Source organism: Furipterus horrens, unplaced genomic scaffold (genome assembly GCF_987537825.1).
Source record: "Furipterus horrens unplaced genomic scaffold, mFurHor1.1.pri manual_scaffold_10, whole genome shotgun sequence".
Lineage (NCBI taxonomy): Eukaryota > Metazoa > Chordata > Mammalia > Chiroptera > Furipteridae > Furipterus > Furipterus horrens.
This window is the reverse complement of record NW_028327180.1, coordinates 28,832,424-28,851,315: the sequence shown is the minus strand read 5'-3', so window position 1 is coordinate 28,851,315 and position 18,892 is coordinate 28,832,424. Positions and strand designations below refer to the sequence as shown.

At 42.0% G+C, this 18,892-nt stretch overlaps 2 pseudogenes; both read right to left on the bottom strand.

Annotated features, from left to right (window-relative positions):
* Positions 1 to 431: 431 nt before the first annotated feature.
* Positions 432 to 3,452, bottom strand: LOC149999413 (phospholipid-transporting ATPase IK pseudogene; annotated as a pseudogene).
* Positions 3,453 to 11,885: 8,433 nt separating this feature from the next.
* Positions 11,886 to 12,487, bottom strand: LOC149999412 (large ribosomal subunit protein eL14 pseudogene; annotated as a pseudogene).
* Positions 12,488 to 18,892: the final 6,405 nt, after the last annotated feature.

The following is an 18,892-nucleotide window of genomic DNA, read 5'->3' as shown; positions in this document are numbered from 1 at the left end:
GTAGACTTCACCTGTGAAGCCATTTGGTCCTGGATTTTATTTGTCTGGAGGTTTTTGATTATTGATTCAATCTTTTTACTAGTAATTGAACTGTTCAGATTTTCTACTTCATTATTCAGCCTTGGCAGGTTGTATGTTTCTAGGAGTTTATCCATGTCTTTTAGGTTATGCAATTTGTTTACGTATAATTATTCATCGTCGTCTATGATCCTTTATATTTGTATTATCAGTTGTAACATTTCTATTGTTTCTGATTTTATTTATTTGAATCTCCCCCCCTTCATTAGCCTAGCTAAAGGTTATTTTTTTTTTCTTTTTCTTAATTTAGTTTATTTTATTAAAAAACAGCTCTTGGTTTCACTGATCTTTTCCATTGTCTTTTAAATCTCTATTTTACTTATTCCTATTCTGATCTTTGTCATTTCCTTCTTTTAACTAACTTTGTAATTCATCTGTTCTTTTTCTAGATGGGATTGTGTGATCAGCCAGCACATTGCTGTTACCCCTGCTGACCTCTGCACAATTGTGCTCTCCATGATGAGGTCTGTGTAGCCTTCTCTGTGGGAGAAGGCTTATCTGGAGTACTGGGCACATGATTCCCAGTACAGGTAGGGCAGAGGCTCCATGGTAAACTCCTCAGTCAAGACCTCCTCCTGGGGAGTGGCTTCTTGAGGACTTGGTAAATGAAATGCAAGGCCAGTACAGGCAGGGTGTTTAATGACATATTCAGTAGGACCCTTAGCAGGAAGGAGGGGTCGCACAGCACCTTTCAGTCAGCACACAGAAACTGGAAGGTTTTGGAGGAGATTTTGAAGAGCCAAAAGCTCTGGCTGGCCCTCGTTTTGACCCTGCGGAAGCAGAGGCTGAAGAAAATAGCCAGCACATACATGACTGTTTAGTACTTGGTGATGAGGATGACCTTTATGGTGATGGACAGCAGACCCAACAGAGCCATGACCATGGCAAATGACTGATAGCCACAGAGGAGCCCATCCCTGTCATGGCTGATCCACAAGATGATGAAGAAGTTGACCAGGGAAGTGGCTGTGCAATGGCTGATGGCTTGAGGAAGACCCAGTAGTTGAAGAGCTTGTTCTTCTGTCTGGTGATACATAGCTTGGGCAGCTCCATGCTCTGCTTAGCGCTCGAAAGCCCAAAGTACAGAATTGGGAGGGTGGTGTACAACAGACTGAAGGACACCAGGAAACCCCATTTCTACAGAGGCTGGGCACTGAAGCCAACATAGAAAACAAACTATCCTTTTGGCAAGAGTCTGGTAGATGAAGTAGCACAGGAACTTGCAGACTCGCATCTAGGAACCCAGTCTGTTCACCAGCAGCAGCCTCCCCAGGAAGAAGACTAGGTCAGCATATAGTTGATGTTCTGCAGAACCCGAATGCTCTCTCGGTGCGCCAGCCCTGTCCCGATGTCCTCATTCCTGATCATGTTGACATCATTGACACCATCCCTGATAGCCAGATTCTGGTATTTCTTGACTAGAACCACAATCAAGGTCTTCTGATTATGTGTCACCTGTCAGCACACAACCAATTGGCACCTTGAGGCCAATTCCACAAAGGCCCACTCCTGCCACACATTGGGGTTCTCCTGAGTGTTGTAGTCCTTGTTCTGTGGCACGAACCCTGTGATCCTGAGGTGGATCTGGAGGGTCAGCCACATCAGAGAGATGCTCCTGGCTTGCAGGAAGTTTGTCCTCTACTCACCTGGTTCTTGCCAGGACTTCTCCACATTCATGTTTATATTTTTGCCTTGAGCTGGGGGCTCCATTCTCAGGGCCAGCAGCAGCTTGTCCAGAAATTCTTTGTTAATGACCATGGCCATCTTGACCTGTGGGAGGAACTGGTTCCTTAAAGAGCCCTTGCCACTCAGCAGGTTGTTGTTGCTCTCCCTATAGGCCTCCACGATCCAAACTATCTCCTTCTGCTCCAGAGTAAGCATATCCTCGGACAGAGGCTGGTAGGCAAAGCCTGTATTTGCCACTGTCTCTGGCTTGTCACCTGTGAGTACCCACACTTTGATGTTTTCTTTCTTGAGACACTGGGTGGTTTCAAGGACGCTGTCCTGGAGCCCGTCTTTAATGGCTGTAGTTCCCAGCAGCTGGCAGTTCTGCTCCATGTCCTTGTACACCTGGTGCGGGGTGTGGGCCTTGTTCTGAGTAAGGATGCTGGGCTCCCGGTGCCTTAGGTGTCACTTTCCGTACATGTCCTCATCCCCCTTTTTGCAGGCCAGGCACAGTGTACACAGGGTCTGCTTGGCAGAGGAGGGTAAAGCTTCCTCTGTGGTACTTTCTATTAAGCCTTTCTTAGCACAAGGGATCAAAGACAGCAGACAGTCTCTGCACTTTTAGTGAAGAGGCAGATGAAGCTCTTAGGATTTCAGACCAGCACAGACATCAGTTTTTGGATGCTGTTGAAGTCAGCCATGGCCAGGATCTGGTACACCCGCTTTTCCCCCAGCTCTATGACGGTCATTTTTTTTTCTACATATGTGCTAGGAACACGTACCCGAAATTCCAGGGCCTCTGTGACCAGCACCTCCTCATCAGGGTAAGCTGTGTGCTTCAATAGTTGGTTGTCTTTGTCCTGCACCTTCACTGTGTGGCAGAGGTCCCGCACCATCCTGCCCTTGTTGCCACACACAACACTCAGAAACCTTGCATTTTAGAAAAGCAGCCCCCCATCAGCAAATTTGTTCCAAAGGTAGGGTTTCTCCTTAACGTAGGGCCTCATCCTCACCTGTGCTGTAGGCAATGTTGTTGATGAAGCACTTCTTGAAGGTCATGACGTTCCCTGTGAGCGTGCTGTTATTGTCAGAGAAGATGTACTGCACTTGTCCCAGCTGGTCATTGAGGCTGGTGTTGCGGGCTTTGGCAGGCACATCCTGGGGCTCATAGTATGTCTGTGCATCCCAGTTGTTGAAGATGCTGTTCTCCAGGTAGAGGAATCTGGCTGTGCTGAATAGGGCCATAGACACTTGACGCTGAGAAGGATGGGAAGCCCCAGATCATGAGCATAGTCTCGGTGATCACGTTACACGTGGGCATCTCAGACACAGTGGGCTATCAGGGCCTGGAATTCTATCACCATGTTCCAGATGCCTAAGGACAAAGGCATAAGAGATCAGCACCAGGGATGTGCAGGATTATAAGTGTGTTTGTCAGACGGTGTATCTTGGTTCTCTTCAGATGGACTTTGCCACAGTTCCTCATGCTCTTTGTGTCAAAACCAGCGTAGATGACCATTATGTAGCAGGTGTCTCTGGCCACTGTCCAGGGATTGTTTTTTGCCCTCCTACTTCAGGTGCTCCATAAAGTGGTACATGCGACCATTGGGTTCCTCACACACTACCTGGCCAGTTTCACAAAGGCCCATTCCTGCCACCTTGGGGCTCTTGTGGATGTTGGAGTCCTTGTTCTGCAACAACAATCCCATGCTCCTCAGTTGTATCCCTAGGGTTAGCAGATCAGAGACATTCTCCTGGTCTATAGGAAGTTTGTCCTCTCCTCTTGCCAGCACTCCTCCATGTCCACGTTCACATTTTGGACCCGTGCCCTGGGCTCCTTGCTCAAGGACAGCAACAGCTTGTCTAGAAATTCTTTGTTAATGACCATGGCCATTTTGACCTGTAGCAGGAATGAGTTCCTTAAAGAGCCCTTGATGCTCAGCAGATTATTGTTGCTCTCCTGTGGGCCTCCAGGATTGAAACTACCTCCTGCTCCACAGTGAACATATCCTAACACAGAGGCTGGTATGCAAAGCTGATATTTGCCACTGTCTCTGGCGTGTCCTCTGTGAGTACCCACACTTTGATGTTTTCTTGCTTGAGACACTGGATGGTATCAAGGACGCTCTCCTGGAGCCCGTCTTTGATGGCTGTGGTTCCCAGCAGCTGGCAGTTCTGCTCCATGTCCTTGTACACCTGGTGCAGGGTGTGGGCCTTGTTCTGAGTAAGGATGCTGGGCTCCTGGTGCCTTAGGTAGCACTACTCGTACATGCCCACAGCTACCTCTGTGTAGACCACGCACAGCGTTTGCAAGGTTTGCTCGGCATAGAAGGTTAGGGCTTCATCCCTGCACCACTCTGTCAAGCCTTTCTTATACCAGCAGTGAAAGATGGCAGTCCATCTTGGTTTTTATTTTATGTGTTTCTTAGAAAATTTGTAAGACCAAGTTCTCTTAGGTGAAATTTGGTTGATATCAGTATGCTTCTAATAAATAAGAATTTAAACTTGTTATTGTCTGTTTTCTTCCCACCATGCCGCCAATTTGTATACTGAAATTCTAATGCTTGATGTGATGATGGTATGGAGGAGTGAAGTCTTTGGGATGTGCTTAGGTCATAAGGGTGGAGCCCTTGAAAACAGGATTAATGCTCTTTAAAAGAGACCCTACAGAGCTCCTTTGCCCCTTCCACCATGTGAGAGCACACTGAAAAGTTGCTGGCTATAAATCTGAAAGAACGCCCTCACCCAGCCTTCACGATCAAGTTCCTGACACCTTGATCTTGAACTTCCTGTCTCCAGAACTTTGAGAAATAAATTCATTTTGTTTATGAGATTCCAAGTTTGTAGTATTTTGTTGTAGCTGTTCAAACAGACAGACAGAACTGTAGGACAGTTTGCCGTGGGTCATTAAAACAAAGGAATGAAAGTTGTCAAAACCATCAGGTATATTTGCACAGTAGCCATTGCTAACCCAGCGTTAGTCGTGAAGAGGTAGATTTCCTTCTTTGGGTTTTTAATAATATATAATACACCATCAATCCAGAGGAAAGCAGGAAATCTATTCAATTAAAGAGAAGTGTAATTTTGTATAATTAATCATAATCTTCTTAAGGAAATTTAAAATTTGTTTTTAGTAAGAAGGAACTTATAATTATTCATGAGAGTGGAAAACCCAGTCATTAATATATCATGTTTACTTTGAATGTGGAGACATACATTGCAGTTTTGGCTGTTAATCTTTAGCATGTAAAAGTACATGTTAAATCTTGTCATTTCTGGTTCTATCATCTTCTTTGAGGCCAGAACAAAAATGCATTTTGGCATTTCAGGACATAAATTTCAAATAATCAACCTAGGAGAATAGCACCAAGCCTTCCAGTGAAGTTTCCAACATGAGACGAGGACACTTATTAATAACTCCAGGATTAGTGCTGCAACTTGTCACTGGTTCAGACAGAAGAAGCAGGAAAATGTCACAGTCGCTAGAGTGACCATTCAGGACTTGTGTTCTCTAAATCTGGAAAATCAACTCCTGGGTGTTCTTGCCTGGGATGAGGATATACTGTGTGTCAGCCGTGTATCATGAAACCGTTTACTATTTTGGGTTGAGATTTAGGCACCATACATTTTTCTTGTGCACAGAAACGAGCAGCGCGCTCCTCATTTCCCATTTCCCTGGGTCCGAGAGACCTTCTAGGTCCTTCATAGAACTGGATAGTCACCTCTCCTAAGACACCTATATCACAGCGACTCAGCTACTATTGTACTTCTGCGTTTTTGTTTCATTTCTGCTTGCTTTACTTTTCACATCTTTTATTTTTGCCTTTCCTATGAGACAGTAAATATCTCGAGGAAAAAATTCCATTCTTATGTGTTGTTTCTCCCATGACATCTCGCAGAGTTCCTTACATACACAACACATCTTTATCGACTATTGTGTTTTCGCTTTTCCTAATGTCATGGTTATTAAGCATGCCCTGGGAGCCACATTACACTCGTCACCATTAAAGATTGTATGCCATTACTTTGCTTTTAATTAGGAATACACAAGAATTTGGATCATAACAGAATAGAGAACAGAAGAACTGGATGTTAAGATTATGAAATATTTTAAATAGGGGAAATAAGTGCACATACAGGCATTAAGATAGTATACAGAATCTTGCTTCGTTGTCGTCGGCAGCCGCCCGTCTCGAGAGACAATGGTGTAGCTTCTTAAGAGTCTATCTGCACCACCGAGAATGGCTGTGCAGTCCGACTCGGGAGTGACACGGTATCTGTCTCCTCCCGTGTTGAATCGACATCTTGCGATGACGCTGGAGTGTCCTCTCCAGTGAAGCTGAAGCTACAGAGCCTGGGCAGGGTGATATGGAGGGTCTGCTGTTGCCCATGCAGCAGACCCCCCCTCTCTTCGCAGCTGAAGGATCCAAGGGAAAGACGGAGTCAATACAGCTTGGCTTCAGGTGCGCCGCAAGAGTTGCCGGTGTTGACTACAACGTCAAACCGCCTTAGGGACTCCGGCTCCGGATTTTCTGTCAGGGTTTACTCCCTTAGCCTTTCCCCTGAAGAGGTATGCCGCAAGGCAGCGGAGGTTTTTTGGAATCAGAGTTTTCCTTCTCTGATGTGCCCTGACTGGAAGATCGAACCAGCGACACTTAGCTTGCAGGCCGACGCTCAATCCACTGAGCCAAACCAGCCAGGGTATCTGCTGATATTTAGTAAAGACCATTTAAAGCCAAATGCATCTGAAATGTTAAGCGTATGTGGCAATGAAGCAAAGCTTTCTAATATGTCTGTTCATTTGTGAGGTGGAAGGAGCGTAGCTCTAGCAACCAAGTCAACACCCAAGCCCCTGGTCACGCGTCACCACTTATTAGATGTGTTGTGTCTGTGATCAAGTGACATTAACCTCAACCAGCCTCACTTCCCTTGTGCCTGAAATGGGGATTATGATATTCTCCTTTCCAAGGCTGTTGTGCATATTAAATCAAAGGAACTCACACATAAATTACCTAGCAGCCTGTCTGAGATACAGGAAGTGATAGATATCAGAAGAAAGAAAAAATTCGAGGAAAAGAATGCTTTTTATATGAGAAATCAGAAGAATGAAATAAGACAAGCCTCTAAATAGTGATTGTTCTCCGTGCACATGCCCAGGTCCCACTGAAATAAAGTACTGCCAATTATTAATAATTCTGAAGTGAAGCATTGTGCTAAGTGCTTTATATAAGATCAACCCATCTTATGCTGGTAAGAGATCTGAAATGAGTATTAGTTCCCCATTTTATTGATAAAGAAATTTTAACCAGGAGAGTTTAATAATTTACTCAAAAGCTGATGGTACAGCCAGAATCAAACTCAGGGTCTAACTCTAGTTAAACATCATGCTTTATTGCCAGCTGCATATTTACCCGTAGAGTCTTGCCTAAAGTATCAGATTAAGTCTTTGTTTTGGCAGAAAAGTATTTATGTTTTTGTATGTCACTTTCTCAACAGATTGTTTTCAATCAATTTATGTCTATTCAGCAGAAGCAAAAATGAATACTTTCCATAATTTTGGTTAAGGATGACCCACTTTATACTCATTTACAGTATTTTAAATTATTATGGTATTATTATTATTAGGGTTACTGTTCTAAATTAGCCAGACAAATTAATATGTCACTCTTTAAAATAGCTGAATTTCGCATTTTTTTCTACTCATAGGTTATGTAGGGACCCATAAATATTGGTTTCTTAACTCTCTAACTTAATCAAATTATGATACTAATTCTTAGAGGGGAATGATTATTTTTATAATATTGGCACCAACTCCCTTAAAAGAGCTCATATACCTCTCCACAAATATTATCACCTCCTTTTCCATTTCTCTACATATTATACGTTACATGTATCCTGGGACCCACTACTACCTACTTGGAACAAAACATTCACAGATTTCATGGGCCATGAGCTCAGCTACTTTTAAAAGAAAAAAAATGCAGGACAATAGTCTGTTAAGGACACTAGACGATGTACATTTTGCAGTTAATACAGGTGCTTATTTTCAGCACAGATCACCGAGGAGTATGGTCTTGTCTGGGTTTATCTGACCTGCTGTGGACTACCTGCAATAAAGGTATTAATGGAGCCCACATCTCCATTAATAACTGTCCCCCACCCTGAGCCCCAGTGGCAAGGCTACGGTTGCACCCTAAGACTTGGAGCTCCCGACTCACACAGCATCCCTCTGGATCCATCACCTGCTAATGACCAATCAAATCCCCTGTGTTGAATGGGGAAACAGAGTTAGCCACGTGAACTGCAGCCCTGTGGGGCCAGAGGGGCAATTTTCAACTATGCTCATGTTGATGAGTGAATAGAGAAAGTGACTCTGCAGGAAGGAATAGGGATTTAGGAGAAGAAAGCAGAGAAGGGGCATCTTGTGGGCTCAGAGAAAGAAGGACACGGAGAAAAGTGCTGCTGTGGACCCTGGGACTTCCGGATGATCACTCCAGTTCCCATGGGCCCCAGCTTGCTTCCTGTTGATGTGACATCCTGAACAGTAATTCCTGGGGAACTGATTTTATTAGTAGGCTTCTCTTCCTTGCAACCAGAAAGATCTCAGCTGCAGTAACAACTGCCTAAAGACTGTTTCCAGACCTGGCTTCGTGTGTATGTGGTATCTTTCAAGGTTCCTGCCGCATCAGAGGGAGACACTGTGATGTACTGGCTCAGAGAGCAGGCCCTGTAGCTAGACTGCCTGTGTGGAAATTCAAGTTCTGCCCCTTCCTGGTTTTGTGATCTTGGAGAGTTAGCTTCTGTGTGCTTTCTGTTCCTTGTTTGCAAACATGAAGATAATACTACTTTTCTCCATCACAGTTTGTTGTGAGGATAAAACACATGTAAACAATATACTTGGTATGTAGTATTCAAGTATCCAATGAGAAACAGCAGTTATCCCACTAATATCTTGCTTTTACACACACACATGTCCATATAACACACATGTACACATGCCTATAATAGAATAAACATAGCTATAATACAAAGTATATATATATTATATGCATGTATGCACACACACACTCCTCATTCACTGGCACAAATCTGAAGCTTTGTGCTCCCTTAGCACTTTGCCCACATTTATATTATAGCCCTCATGATGCTGCATTGTAAGTTACTTATACAGTTTCATTCACAACATGTGAGCTCCAGGAATCCAGGTCATTGTCCGCCTTATTCTCTTATCCCCAGAGCTCTGTGTCTGGTATTGGGGATGTTCCTGAGGTCACAACTGACTGATGTTTGGATAGGTAGACTCTAGGTGATTCTTCACTATTGGGTTGTCATTTACTTAACACTTGGCTCTCTGTTAAATTCACATGTCTCTACGTGACTTAATGTTTCATACCATCATATTATTAACCTCATAGTGCAGATGGATTTCAAAGTCCTGCCTGAAAGTAAGCTTTAGCAGGAGAATAGGAGAGAGAACTTAGGAGTCTGGATGTCTGTGAGTGATGGTCCAGTGAGGAGGGTGAGTTTTATAATCTTCATACTTTTGTCCTAGAAGAGTTCTCAGGGTAACATTTCTCTCCCCAACTCAACACACATGATCAGCAGTGGTGCGGGACATTATCTAGCAGTGCTGCGCAGCCTGGTTGTGGTAGGGAGGAAAGCAAACAGTCATGTTGTACAATATTAGTCACCTAGGGCTGCCATAACAAATCCCACAGACTGGGTGTCTTAAGTATCAGACATTCATGTTCTCATAGTTCTGGAGGCTGGGCAGTCCAAGGTCAAGATATCGTCATGGCTTGTTTCTGGGGAGGTTTCTCCTCCTGGCTTGCAGATGTCTGCCTTCTTGCTAAATCCTCACATGGCCTTTCCTGTGCGCACACACGGAGAGAGATAAAGGGAGAGAGAGCACTCTGGTAATCTCTTTTTCTTACAAGGACACCAGTCCTATGGGATCAGGGCCTTACTCTTACTATAGAGGGAATGTTTGTGTCTCCCCACAACTCCTGTGTTGATATCCTAACCCTAGTGTGATGGTATTAGGAGGTAGGGCCCTGGGAGGTAGTCAGGGTCTGAGGGCAGAATCCTTATGAATAGGTTTAGTGCTGTAATGAAAAAGACCCCAGAGGACTCCTTTGTCCCTTCTGGTGTGAGAGGTTATAGGGAGAAGATGGCTGTGTATGAACCAAGAAGAGCATCCTCAACAGACAGTGAACCTGTTGGTTTTTTATTTAGGACTTTGCAGCCCCCAGGAGTGTGAGAAATAAATTTGTTGAAAAGCCATCTAGTCTATGGTAATATGTTACAGACACTAAATGGACTAAGGCAGCTCTTATGACCTGATTTAACCTGAATTACCTCCTTAAAGGCTCTATTCCAAATACAATCACATTGAGGTAGGAGCTTCAACATATGAATCACAAGGGACACAGTTCAGTGTATAACACAACAATCTGAAGTGGAGACCTTCTCTAATGAAAATTTTGGGGTGTGGTTGATAGGCCTAAGTTTTCTATTCTGCATAAATATATATTCAAAATCTCAACTGAGAGATGGTTTTCTGTAGCCTATAGATAAGGAATGAAAAGCTGTGATGATTATAATGAGATCCCCACAGTCACATATGTGTGATCTAGAAATGCAGAAGCCCTTGTATTCCAGTTTAGTTTAAAATGTTAAAACCCCAGTTTTGACCTAGTGACCCCACTGTTGAGAATATATCTGAAGGAACCCCAAACACTACTAATTCAGAAGAACATAAGCACCCCTGCGTTCATTGCAGCATTATTTACAATCGCCAAGCTATGGAAGCAGCTCAAGTGTCCATCAGCAAATGAGTGGATAAAACAACTATGGGACTTTTACAAAATGTAATTCTACTCAGGCATAAAAAAGGAGAAAATTTTATCCTTTGCAATAGTATGGATAGACCTAGAGAACGTCATGCTAAGTGTAATAAGCCAGTCAGAGAAAGGCAAATACTGTATGATTTCACTCATATGTGGAATCTAAGGAACAAACTGAACTAACAAGCAAAACAGAGACAGACTCTTAGGTGGAGAGCAGACGACGGCTAGTGGGGGTGGGTTGGTAGGATGTGCAGGGAGTGAGCAACAAGGAAAAGGGACTCATGGACGTGGACAACAATGTGGTGGTTGTTGTGGGGAGGTGGGTATTAGGGGGCTAAATGGTAATGGGAAAAACACAATGAAGATTAAATAAACAAAAACAAACCATGCAGTGTACTGTCTTGCTTTCCCAGGTGAACTTGGAAGCGTCAGAATTTGCAGAGCCCAAGGGCAGTCAAGGGTGCCAGTAGGAATCCATGGAGAGGGTGGGATATCCCAGAGCCTTGCCAGGGCTTCTGATACAGACTTGTCACTCTTAAGGAGGGCCAGGCCAGGATGGAAAGGCTCATTTAAGTCTGGGAAACACAGCAGGTAAATTGAGAGCCAAGAGAGACACTTCAACCAGAAAGGCAGAGCAGGGAAGGTGCTGAAGAAACAAAGAGGTGGAAATGGAATGCTAGCAGGATGGGATCAGAGGGTTGAGGCCCGCTTGCTTCAGAACTAGTTGTAGGAACATTGAGAGCTCTTCTGTGTGGCTCGGCACACATACTGCACAAAGGGCTTGATCTTAAATATCCAGAGTTGGCCTTACACCATTAGAAAAGCCTTGGCAGATAAGAAAAAGGAGTTTCATGAAATTTCAGCCATTATACTCTTCCACGGTATTTTCTGATAAAACGTCCAAGCTAGGTGGTCTCATCTAGGAGCAATACTAACTCTAACTTGATTAATATTTTTCATCGTTAATGGTGAATTTTTAAATTAGGACTTTTATTCTTTATATATGATTATGCTATCTTCCAGCTAATCTTATACTAATGGTTAGTAACGTAGTTATTCTTAGTAATATTTCTTAGTTATTATTCATTTACTTTATGAACATTGTATCCTCAAAGAAGCCTTCTGTGACCTCAGACTTCACATTGGATCAAAGCCTCCAATTATGCCCTCTGCTAGCAGCCTGTACTTCTCCTTGATAGACTTTCTTATTATTCCAAATAGTGATTGCATGATTTTTTTTTTTTAGCATGTCAAAAGGAACCTTTATTACTTATAAAATAGCCTCTTACATTCTTACGCTTTCTTGCCAGATGCCAGAGCAGGTGCTTTCTGGGCTGGAGCTTTCAGACCTTTCTATGCCTTTGGAGGCACTACTTTCTGGCCTGCGGCTTTCCGGGTAGGAACCTTCAGGGCTGGGGCCTTCTTTGCCTGCCGCGGTCACCTTTTTGCTGGAATCTTTGCAGAGGCTGCTGCAGCTGCACTTTTAGCAGCAAGTGTTTTTCTGGGAGAAGCTTTCAGGAGAGCTGCCATTTGAAGCTCCCTAACTTCAAGCTTGATTATTCAGTTCCTCATTTTCTTTGTCTTCATGACTTTGTAACTATTAAAATCTGTCATCTTGGCTTTCTTTTCTCTGGCTTCAATCTTCTTGGCCCATCTTGTGGCTGCCCATCCTGTATTGATATCTGCCTTCTGCTGGGCTTCTTGAACATACCTGTGGCGGGCACTGTCTGGAACTTGAGGATGAAGTCAGAGAGCTGCATGCATTTGAAAGGCATAGCCAAGTCCATCAACCAAAGCCCTGTTCTGATGATAACATCTATAATCACAACTGGCTTCCTGGAATGCGGCCCAAAGGAAGCTTCAGCTACCCAGGCAACCTCCATGAAGTGCCTGAACACCACACACTATGGTAAGGCCTGCTGGGTGCCATTCCACACCTCCATCTAAGCAGTGGTGGGGATGCAGGGCTGCCAGACCCAGAGGCCCTGACAGGGACAGCATGATTAGTTGTTTAGTATCTTTTTTCCTTGCCAGGTTATTTCCCCAATGAAAACAGGAACCATGTCTATTTTAATAATACCTGTCTCCAACACTGGTTCTTGCTCATAGCAATAAATTCTTTTTAAATGAGTTATTTCATTCACTCATTTATTCATCCATTAGCTAATGTGTTTAGTATTCACAAGCTTAGGAACTGTTCTATAAACAGGAAAAGAAAAACTAATATGCCTGCATTCAAAGAGTTTATGATTCAGTATAGAAAATTCCTAACCTTTGTAGGTAAAAGTCCCCCATAAGAACCTGATGAAAGAAGTAGTCCCACTCATTTAAAATGAGTGGGGGATTTGTATTTAGCTTGCTACCATCACAGATCCCTGGAAGGCCATTCACTGTTTTCCTAAAATTTCTTGAATTCTGAGGTTGTGATCCCTTCATGAAAGTCAGACTTGAAAACACATACAAGGTAACGGGAGGGATAACAGAAGGTATCAGCATGTTCTACTGTGGATCAGGAGGGCTGCCACTGGAAGAAATATGATTTCATCAGGGGGAGAACTGAGAGCACTAGGGGTTAAGAAGACAGTGTTTGTTTGGAAAAGCATGGAATATCCCTTCATGAAATTGCAAATACCTTGTCTAGATGAGCATGAGTGATTGGGAGGAAGTTTGGTGGCCAAAGGGAAGGGAGATGTTGTCAGGAGAGGATGCTGGAAAGGTAACTAGATCAGGGAAGACTTTGCATTATTCTGGGCTTGATATTTTTTATTTTTATTTTTTATTTAATTGCAGGGTTTTATTCCTGGAGTGACAGGATCAGATTTGTATTTTAGAAGGAGCCCTCTGGTGGTGGTGTTGAGGGCTGATTGGAATCTGTAGAGCAGCTCTACTGGTCACTTAGGTTCCAAGGCCTGAACAAAGGTTGGGCAGTGGAATTTCAGGAGAGGGTATAGGTGGAGTGACGTTTCGGGAGGAGAGTCAGCAGAGCTCTGTGGAGTGGCTGTGCAGCGCGTGAGAGAGGGTAGGAGTAAACTCCATGTTTTTGCCTTACGCAATTGAGTGCATGCTGCCGGTAGTTTCAGAAGGTCTCCTTGGGCAGCCTCTTTGGCATGACTGCTAATTCAACAAAATAGAAGTGCCCACAGACACTCTTTAATTCAAAATGAGATGAGCTTTTATAACAGCTAAAATGTATATTCCTTATGATTTAGACTACCCAGCAGACTGGAATGAAGAATGTCAAGAAAACCAACACTGCTTTTAATGAAGCAGAAGCTGTATCTGTGCAGTCACAGGGAGTCAGCGTTCTGATCTTCCTTCTTGCAGGGAGAATATGGGCTGCACTGAGCAGATAGGCTGGCCACATGCAGTCTGGTTACTGCGGGTTACTCATTTCCTATAAATAAATTTTCCCATAGATTGGGATTCTTGAGGAATATAAATCTTAAATTGTGACAACAATATTTATAGAGGGTACAAACAACCCAGTTAACATTAACTGTAGTTGCAAACTTCATCTGTTAGGACAGTGCTTTTTCAATTAACTTTTTAAAATAGCTTTATTGAGATATAATACTCATACTTTATGATTTACCCATTTAAAGTGTACTATGCTTTCAATTAATATTTTTTCCAATGGTCTTTATTCCAATGATGTTTTTAATTTATTGGGGTGACATTGGTTAATAAGATGACATCGGTTTCAAATGTACTTTTTTTTAAAAGAAAATTTATTGGTTTGAGAGAGAGAGAGAAAGACATCGAGTTGTTGTTCAATTTCTCTATGCATTTACTGGTTGATTCTTGTATGTGCCCTGACCACAACCTCAGGTACTGGGATGACACTCTAACCAACTGAGCTACACAGCAAGGGCCCAAGTGTACTATTTTTCATATTTAAAAATATTGTTTTCTTGAAAATTCTTTTTGCAATTTAATGGTATTTTTTGTAACAAGAAACAATACTATAAAGTATGTATATTTAAAAATTTGGCCGACAGTCCTTATGCATAAGAAGTTTTCTCAGGTTCCTCTGATTATTGGAGTCAAGAAAGAATATATTCTTCCCTGCCTTTTGTCATCTAGTAGTTATGGATTGAATGATGTCTTTTAACCCTTTTCGCCAAATCTGTTGCCCTCAGAACACAACAAGGACACCAGCCTGTTGAACCAAGCACGCCGTTGACCGGAGGCAGCCAACTGACCTGGAGTCTGCACGATCCTTCCCCATGTGGGAAGGCCACCCTCCCCTCCACACCCCCACTCTTATTAGGGTTTTCTGGACCCAAGAGTAGGTAGGACGACGACCATGTCCAGCTTGAAGCAGCTAGAGGAGCTTGAGACCTTCGCCCATTGTCCTCTACAAGATTACAAAGGGTCCTAATATTTGAGGGGGGGGGGATAGTTAATTTTTACGAACCAGGGGTATGGACTTGGGGGGGATTGCTGGGGGAGGGGGGTGCTGGGGGGAGGGGAACAAGGGGGAGAAAATTGGAACTGTTGTAACAATATAATCAATAAAAAACATTAAAAAAAAAAGAAAGAATATATTCTTATGTGGGTTTAAATTACAGAAAAGTGGAAACATGGTGGAAATATTATCACAGAGGTGACGTGTAGTGAGAAGACTGAAGGTCTGCTGGGGGTGCAGACCCAGTGTAATTTACAGCCTCTCAGCTCACTCCCTAAGGGGTTAGGGCAGAACATTCCCCTGGGGTTCCTCTCCCTGCTAATGTGGATGTGTTGTGATGAGTGTATTCTCACCCAGAGTAGCAGTGGAATTGTACTGAGGGGAAAAATAAATAAATAATAGCCTTGGGGGTTAAACTTAAGTGTGTGTGGGGAAAAAAGCTCAACCTAATCATTACTGGAGGTACACAGACAAATTGGAAGGTTTTGATAAGTTTCACTATCACCTCACATTGTATGTTAATGGTCCTTGAGATCAATGGGCTTGATCTAAAAAAACATGCTTTTTACTAAAATAAAAATTGTAGAGGAAATATAACCTTTTTTCTATTGAAGTCAACAGAACAGTCCACAAAGATGGAACCTGTCTGGTTTGCCCTGTGATACTGGATGCCAGGAAGACAACCAGCTTTTAGGCTAACCGACATATTGTCATTTGTCTAAAACAGATCTTTCTTCCCAAGGTTACATGAGTGGATAGTGAGACGGGGACTTCGACAAATTTGTTCCAGCCTATCCTGATATGACTGCTAGACTATATGTTCCTAAATGTAGCTTTAATCTTGTACCTTCTGAGGTTAAAGTGCCTTTGTATTTAATGCCTGCATCTGCCTTTAAAGCCTGCATCTGCCCTGAAAGCCTGCTATAACCCAGCACCATCCCAGCCTTCCCACAGTCAGGTTATTTCCTCCTTGTTGCCAGTATACAAAGAGTCATTCTTGTGTCTGAATGTTGCTTATATTGTTTAACTTGCTACTGTATTACCTTCAGTCAAGTCTGCTCTGGTGGGCTTCCCTCTGCTTACAAAGATAAATGCTATAAAAATAGCTTTAAACACTGCTTTTTATGACAGCGAAATCCACTAGAATGCTGAGTGTGCCCTTTGTGAGGATCTATGAGAATTTCAGTCAGATCTCTCTGCTGCACGAGTGTATGTATTTCTTATAGACATTACTTAATTTGTGACTAATTATGTTTCCTTAGGGCCACCAGGAAACTTGGAATGACATATACATCTTTTCTTTAGTAGTGGATATATTCTTATGGCATGACTTTATTTGTATAACTTGTCCACTGACCTCATGTTATTGTTCTGACTTTGGCGGTGAAGGTGATCCCCTGCCTTTTAAAGTCATTTATTTACTCATGTATTTTTAAAAGAGAACACACATTAATCAATCTAACACTTTCCATGGGTCAGGAGTGTAGGCACTATGGAGCTGAATCCTCTGCTTGTATCTCATAGACTCAAAGTCAAGGTGTTGGCTGATGTTGCAGTTGTCACCTGAGGTTCGGGATTTTCTTCCCAGCTTACTGATTATTGGCAGAATTCACTTCCTTGCACCTGAATGACTGAGATCCTAATTTTCTTGCTGGTTTTTAACTGGGACTTGCTCTCAGCCTCTCCAGGTTGTCCCTGTCAGGTAGCAGTTTCAGTTAGCATGGTGGTTTGCTTTCTTCTGGAGGCCCACAGGAATACTTCCCATGCTGGGTCCGTCTCATTCCTCAAGTGTCTTTGGCTTCCTTCTTCTCATCAGCCAGATAAAATGCTCTGCTTTTAAGGATTTCACCTGATTAGGTTAGGTTTACTCATATACGCTACATAGTTTCAAGTTAATTGAAGAAGGGCTTGATTTTTATCTTTAAATTCCTTTCACAGTTGTTACCAGATAAGCATTGAATAGCATAACTAGGGTAGGAAGGGGAAAACCCTGGGGAGGGTACCTTTAGAATTCTGCCAGTCACAATCCCCATAATGTAGGACTATGCATCTGTGAATGGAGCAATCACCAAGATATATTAGCCTAAAAAAGGTCAGGTGTAGAAAAATATGTACATTGTACAACATTTTGTATTAGAAAATGTATATATAATGTCTATGCATTTTCTAATATTTTCAAAAAGAAAGAATGGAAGGATAAATAAGGATCAACAAAATTGGCAGGGGTAGGTAAAAAATGGGAAACAAGGGCAATGATGCAAGCTATACTTTCTGAATGTACCTGTTTTTGTGGTTTATACTCAACAACCATGAATGTAAATGTTTTATATAACTAAGAGACAAAACTAAATAAAAATTAGACAATTTTCAAAAATTGAAAACAAGCTGGTATCAAGTTTGTGGTGTAACTCCTTTGAGAAGAAATATTTAAAGTGCTTTTAAATCTCAGCATTTAAATGACAGTTTTCCTATAGCTACTTTAAGGATAAAACCCAGTCTCATTAAGAAACCTTAAATTGCATTCAGTATTCTTTTCAAGGTTAATATTTATATTGCTAGACTGTCCAATTTTTAAAACTGTAGTAGAATACACATAGCATAACATTTATCATTTTTAACCATTTTTAAGTGTATAGGTCAGTAGTATCAAACACATCCATATTGTTATGCAATTATCACTACAGTCCCTCTCCAGAACTTTTTTCATCTTACAAAACTGAAACACATTAAATAATAACTCTCCATTCCTCTCCCCCAAGCCTGTCCTTTCTCTATGATTTTGACTACTCCAAGTATCTCATGTAAGTGGACTCATATAGTATTCATCTTTCTTGTGACTGGCTTATTTCATTTAGCATAGTGTCCTCAAGGTTCATCCATGTTGTGGCATATTCCAGAATTTCCTTACTTTCAAGGCTGAATAATATCCTTGTGTGTAGCATTTTACTTATCCATCATCCTTTGATGGTTACTTGGGTTGCTTCCACAACCAAGCTATTGTGAATAATGCTGCTATGAACAAGTATACAGATATCGCTTTGAGACCTTGCTTTCTATTCTTTTGAGTATATACCCAGAAGTGGAATTGCTGGATTATATGGTAGCTCTATTTTTTTTAGGAACCATCACACTGTTTTCCAAAGTGATGGTATATAGTCCCAACAACAGTGCACAAGAGTTATAATTTTTCCACATCCTCACCAGCACTTATTTTCTTTTTAATAATAGTGATCAAAATAGACATGAGTTTTACTCATGTATTTTTACAAGTTATTTAAAATCCCTTTGGATCTAGGTGGAATAAAAATAATATTTAAATAATATTTAAAAAAGAATGCTCAATTTGCTTAGTTTTTTTTGGTCTTCCCCTCTATATTCTGCATCCAATCCTCAAATCCAGCTTTTCCATGCATTCCTCTTTCTTCTCCCTTTTCTCTGACTTTTTGTGTTAGTATAATTTTGCAATTTATGATATGGACTACTCGCCAGTGTTTCATGTGTTTTTAGTCCTGTCATCCCAGGTTGTGTGTGTGTGTGTGTGTGTGTGTGTGTGTGTGTGTGAGTTTAGGAGTGGGGACTATGGTTTACACCTTCTTGAATAATCTGTAATGTAATATTATATATACATATAAATATATATATTAAAAAACCACTTCATTTTTACAGTATAATTGTAACAAACGTTCAGTTTTTAGCTTATTAACTCCAGAGCACTCAGCATTAATTGCAGGAAACTTTTTGTTTGATGCTTGTTTTATTGATCCTGCAGGGGTATTCAATTATTCAATTAACATTTCTTGAGCTCCTAGTATATGGTGTTCTTGACCGAGAACCTGCCTTTGCCACACCCTTTGAAATGAAACACTAACATCCATGTGGGGTGAGGCCCATT